The sequence below is a fragment of the Aegilops tauschii genome, chromosome 6 (assembly GCF_002575655.3).
Source record: "Aegilops tauschii subsp. strangulata cultivar AL8/78 chromosome 6, Aet v6.0, whole genome shotgun sequence".
Classification (NCBI taxonomy): Eukaryota; Viridiplantae; Streptophyta; class Magnoliopsida; order Poales; family Poaceae; genus Aegilops; species Aegilops tauschii.
In genome coordinates, this window is record NC_053040.3 from 176,794,175 (window position 1) to 176,800,567 (window position 6,393).

Consider the following 6,393-nt stretch of genomic DNA (forward strand, 5'->3'; position numbering starts at 1 on the left):
TCGGCATCCATAGACTCTGAATTAGCCTACAAGTTTAATATGAAAGGATTGTTGCATTACGCACAAATTAGCGAATGAAACCGGGATAGCCGCCTACAAATTAGCCTACAAGTCTAATAGAAATTACCGTTCGGCGATATTCTTCTCAGTGTGCATCACGTCGATGTTGTGTGGGCAAAGGAGGTCTTTGAAGTAAGGCAGATCCCATAAGCATGTTTTGTGAGTCCAGGCGTGCTTAGAATTATACCCCTTGAAGTACCCTGGACGCTCGGGATCTGGCTCGAGAGCGTTTAACTGATCCAGGGTCTGTTGGCCTGTCAATGCATGTGGTGCAGAGTTTTTGACAACTCTACCTCTGATGAAGTTCTTCTTGTCTTTCCTGAACTTATGGCGAGGATTCAGGAACTCTCTATGCATGTCGAAGCAAGAAAACTTGCGACCGGCCTGAAGCCAACGAAACTCAAGAGCTCCCTTGCATGTGGGGCACGGGAACCTTCCATGCACACACCAGCCAACGAATAGCGCATACGCCGGCAAGTCATGCGTCGAGTACATGTACCAGACACGCATTATGAAGTTCCGTTTGCTATAGGCATCGTATGTCTTGAACCCATTATCCCAGGCTTCTTGCAATTCGTCCTTAAGCGGTTGCATGTACACATTCATATTTTTCCCCGGATAGTTGGGCCCTGGAATTATCAACGTCAGGAAAATGTTCTTTCTTTTCATAATCTGTCCGGGGGGGAGATTGAGTGGAAAGACAAATACGGGCCAACAACTGTATTGGGCTGCCGTCATACCAAACACACTGAACCCATCCGTGCTGATGCCGACTCGAGGATGCCTCGGATCTGCCGCTTTGTCACCATGTAATTCATCAAACTTTTTCCACGCAACACCATCCGATGTGTGTACAATCATCAGATTCCCATCTGCATCTAGTTCGGTTCTTTTGCCCGTTTTGTGCCATGTCATCTGTCTGGCCGTCTCTTCGACCATGAAAAGATGTTGAAGTCTTGGTACGATTGGCATATACCGAAGAACACTAACGGGGATTTTGGTCTGTGTCTTCTCACCCATACCGTTGTCTACCACAACATACCTGGAAGACTTGCAAATGGGACAACAGTTCAAGTCCGCATAGTCAAGCCTAAACAAGACACATCCTTTCTCACAGGCATGTATCTTATCATAGGGCATCTTCAGTGCACGGAGGATTTTGTCCGACTGGTACAGGTTTGCAGGCATTACATGGCCTTTGGGTAGAAAGCGTCCAAATACTGTCATCATTGCATCATAGCATTCTCTGCCCAAGTTGAACTGAGCCTTCAGAGCCATTACTTGTGAGATGGCATCCAACTGACAAAGCTCAGTGTGCTCATGGAGCGGACGTTTTGCAGACTCCAACATTTCATTGAAGGCCTTTGCAGATTCCTCCATCTCCTCGTCCGAATCCCGAGCATCATCAAAGTCTTGCACCATGTTTTCCATACCGGTACCATGCTCGTCGGTGCGACGACGATCCACCTCGGCTCGGTCACGTTGGGCAGACTCACCATGAAATGTCCACACCGTATAATCGGGCGTAAAACCACTCTTCTGCAGGTGTTTGCCATTTCAGCCTCTGTCCTCTTTTCCCAATTGCCGCACCGTAAACAGGGGCACCAGGTTTTCCTCTGGCCATTTGCAAATGCGGCTCGCACAAACCCCTTGGTTTTTGTGAACCATTCAGTGCTCCATTTGTTCTGACCAGTGTGACCGGTGTACATCCACGCACGATCACTCATCTTGACTTTCAGAGCTACTAGACACACAACAAATATATATATATATAATTCACCATGTATGTATTCATCAGTTGATCTACTTTGTCAATTTTATTACGTCCATGCAACCTACACTCTAATAGGTAATGATAGGTCCTAATCCCACCCGAGTATGTTTAGATTGGGTTCATTTTCCCATGCTATGCCCCGGATCCTACGCAAAATTTCGGCAGCACCTCCCCGCTGTTCTCCTGATACACGTCTCTGCAATAAACAGAGAGGATGTGTACCCGGAGAACAACAGGGGAGGCACTGACGAAATTTATGCGTCGGATCCGGAGCAAAGCATATGGGAAAACGAACCCAATCTAAACATACTCGGGCTGTCCATGGATAGCGTTGGACAATTCGAAAGAATCAAGGTTATAAATATGCAAATGCATGCATATTTATAACTATGACGCTTTCGAACGGGAGACACATATTGGTTACGCATACTGATAATTCAAGACACATATATATCTAGCTATCAAGTTTCATCGGAATAGATCAAATAATTAATGGGGGAGGAGGACATGTCATTTGTGCTCACCCACGAACGAAGGGGCAGAGCTCGTCAAACGCACGGCCAGGTCGTCGAACACCAAACCTCGCAGCGATGAAACAACTGCACATTTAAAACTACCCGATCAACACAATTATATATGATGTTTTTCATAACAAAATCGAAAGATATATGACCTAACTAATAATTCACAAATATATGACCCCGTCGGCTTCTGGAAGGCCAAAGAACACCTTTTCGGGACGTGTCGGGGGTCGGGGTGTCGTGTCGGGGTCGGGGTAGGGGTCTCGGGGTCGGGGTGTCGGGTCGGGGTGTCGGGTCGGGGTCAGTGTGCCGTGTCGGTGTCGGGGTCGGGGTGTCGGGTCAGGCTCGGGGTTGGGGTGTCTTGTCGGGGTGCCGGGTCGGGGTCGGGGTGCCGTGTCGGTGTCGGGGTCGGGGTGTCGGGTCAGGCTCGGGGTCGGGGTCTCGGGGTCGGGGTCTCGGGTCGGGGTGCCGGGTCGGGGTGTCGGGTCGGGGTGTCGGGTCGGGGTGCCGTCTCGGGGTCGGGGTGTCGGGTCGGGGTCGAGGTGTCGGGGTGTCGGGTCAGGCTCGGGGTCGGGGTGTCGGGGTCGGGGTCGGGATGTCGGGGTCGGGGTCGGGGTCGGGGTGCCGTGTCGGTGTCGGGGTCGGGGTCTAGGGGTCGGGGTGTCGTGTCGGGGTGCCGCGTCGGGGTCGGGGTGCCGTGTCGGGTCGGGGTTTTTTCCTCTTTTTTCCTTTTCTTCTTCTTCCTATTCTTCCTTTTCTTCCTCTTCTTCTTTTTTCTTCTCCTCCTCCTCTTCTTCTTCTTCCTTTCCTTTTTCCTCTTCTTCTTCTCCTCCTCTCCTCTTTCTTCTTCTTCCTCTTCTTCTTTTTTCTTCTCCTCCTCCTCTTCTTCTTCTTCCTCTTCTTCTTTTTTCTTCTCCTCCTCCTCCTCTTCTTCTTCTTCCTTTCCTTTTTCCTCTTCTTCTTCTCCTCCTCTCCTCTTTTTTCTTCTTCTTCTTCTTCCTCTTCTTCTTTTTTCTTCTCCTCCTCCTCTTCTTCTTCTTCCTTTCCTTTTTCCTCTTCTTCTTCTCCTCCTCTCCTCTTTTTCTATTCTTCTTCTTCTTCCTCTTCTTCTTTTTTCTTCTACAACCTAAACCTAAAACTAAACCTAAACCTAAAACTAAACCTAAAACTACAACTAAAACTAAATCTAAACTAAAACTAAAACTAAAAAGGAAAAAAAAAGAAAAAAAACAGAAAAAAAAACTGAAAATGGGGGCTCACCTGGGGGGTGGAGGAGGCCGGTGGAGGAGGGGGCGGGGCGGTGGAGGAGGCGGCCTGGGGGCGGCGGCGAGCCGGGGCGGCGGGGGCGACGGGGCGGCGGGGGGCGGGGGGCGCGGGGCGGCGGGGGGCCGGGGCGGTGAGGGCGACGGGGCCCCGGGGCGGCGGCGAGCCGGGGCGGCGGGGGCGACGGGGCGGCGGGGGGCGCGGGGGCGGGGGGCGCGGGGGGCGGCGGGGGGCCGGGGCGGTGAGGGCGACGGGGCCCCGGGGCGGCGGCGAGCCGGGGCGGCGGGGGCGACGGGGCGGCGGCGGCGCGCGGCGGGCGGCGGCGTGGGAGGAGAGAAACGGCGGCGTGGGAGGGAGAGGGAAGAAGCGAGTAACGGGCGGGGGTACGGGCCGTTAGGTAGTAGGCTCTTTGCCGTCCGCCCCCCTTTGCCGTCCGCTTTTTTGCCTCTTTGCCGTCCGCTAGCGGACGGCAAAGAGGTGGCCCGTTAAGTTTTTCAAAAACGGGCGGGGGGTGGGGGCCACCTCACTCTTTGCCGTCCGCCAGCGGACGGCAAAGATTCTTTGCCGTCAGCTGGCCGACGGCAAAGAGCTGGCAGACGGCAAAGAGCTTCTTTGCCGTCTGCTTTTGGGTAGCTGATGGCAAAGAGCTGGCGGACGGCAAAGAGCTTCTTTGCCGTCAGCTAGCGGACGGCAAAGAGCTGGCAGATGGCAAATTAGCTGATTCCAGTAGTGCTAGGAACAGACACTAGTCATTTTGGATTGTTGGTCGTAGTGACATTGACCCAGATTACTAGTGCAGGCCAGGTTTGTTGACAATTTTACTTGTATTTCTTACTCATTCGATATGATATCCAATTATTCACGTCGATTAGTTGCAAACAGTAAGTGCTAGACAAACTTCTTGATTCAGATTTTGGACGCTCTCTTACTGCAGTTACAACTCTGCATACTTGTCCTAGTGAGCTCACAAGTAAATGATAGATTCACTACATCTATGCTTGCCTTCTCATACTTGTTGTCAATATTCTTTTAGGGTGGACCACCCTGTTTCAAAATACTGGAACCGTAGACATGAGTGAATAGTATTTCTCTGTGTGATCTCTTCCATCATGTGTGGGCAACGAACACTGCATTGTATAGAAAGAAAGTGTCATTTCCAGCTTTTACATAGGCTACGATCTTTTACATGGAATACAATCTGCCTACTTGCTTTGTGTCGCACCACCAACACTCCACCCTTGAAGCTAAACATTATGCCACTCATAATTCCTTGGTTTATTTGTTCAAATACGAATTTGATATGATTCTAATGTTCCTACTTCAATTTTGAAATGTGTGTCTGCCTGTTATAGAGACATAAGGGGTTTGTATTTCTGTGTGTGGTCTGGTCAGCACGGTTGGGGGGTGAACTTTGCATATGCAGGGGTTTATAAGGAGACACTCTTCGAGTTGAATCCGCAATGCATTCCATAGATAATCTGACTACTTTTTGTGTTTTCATGAATCTCATATTCTCAACAGCATCATAATGATTATGAGCTTGTGCGCATGAAAAGAATAAAGCAGAACAATGCCATGGCTGTCAAACTTGGCATTAAGGGACTGAAATCAAGTCTGGATGCAATGTAATGCAAACGCTCTCCACCTATAGATTCATGCTTAGAATATGATCCTAACAGTGATTCTGAGCTAGAGGGAGTCCTAAGTCAATGTAGCTCCCTAGTGGAGGAGTCAGAGGCAGATGCCCTATCTTATTCACCCATCAAGGTGCTTGCTCTAACTTTCCACGGTTATATTGGTCACACATATCTTGCAACTGATACTTTGCATTGCTTCTACTTTGTTGCACTGCCATTAGCACTACAAAAAAAATACACTTCCGTGATGATACGTGTTTGTCACAGTAGGTCGCGTTTTTTGTCATGCATGTACATCCATGACAAATTTATGACAGAATCAAGATAGTCATACCCGTGATGTCGTAGAAGTGTTCCATGACATTACCAAAATTATCATCACGGAAGTGTCCACTTCCATGACGATAAATCGTGCGTCACAGAAGTGCTTTCGTCAAGGGTGACCGACACGTGGCATCCACCGTAACGGAACGCCGTTAAGCTATCGGGTCGGGGTTTGGATCCGATAACCCGTTAACAGCCCTGAGCAATGGGGATTTTCCACGTGTAAAATCATCATTGGCAAGAGGAAACATGTGTCGGCTCATCATTGGGATAGATGTCATCCACTCACTGGACAGAAGGCGCCTATGATACGTCGACACGTGGCACGACCCAATAGTGGCCCATTCCTGTGAAAAGGCCGGCTCATTTGACTTGGTCAAAAGCTAGCGGGCCGGCCCATGGAAAGCCTGTTAACGGCCTGTTCGCATATAGCCCATTTACAACCCGCTAACCCAAGGCCCTTTACGCCCTATCCGAATTAGGCCCAGTAGCGTCATCTGGGCCATCCAATATGATTCCAGCCCGTTTTCACTTCTGGCCCATGTATAGCCCATGACGTCTTTCAGCCCAGATGAGGCCCTTTGTAACTCTTGGCCCATTAGCAGCCCATGTTGAAACTGGCCCGTAATGAACAGTGTATTACTTTACACCCATGAACGGCCCGTGGTAAAACTGTCCCGTAATGAACAGTGTATCACTTTATACCCATTAACGGCCCGTTATTCCGTTGGGCCGTTTCCAGCCCAAGTTAACTTTCGGCCTTGTGAGGGCCCATTTATTCTTGGGCTCATTTGCAGCATTCGGTTACTTACGG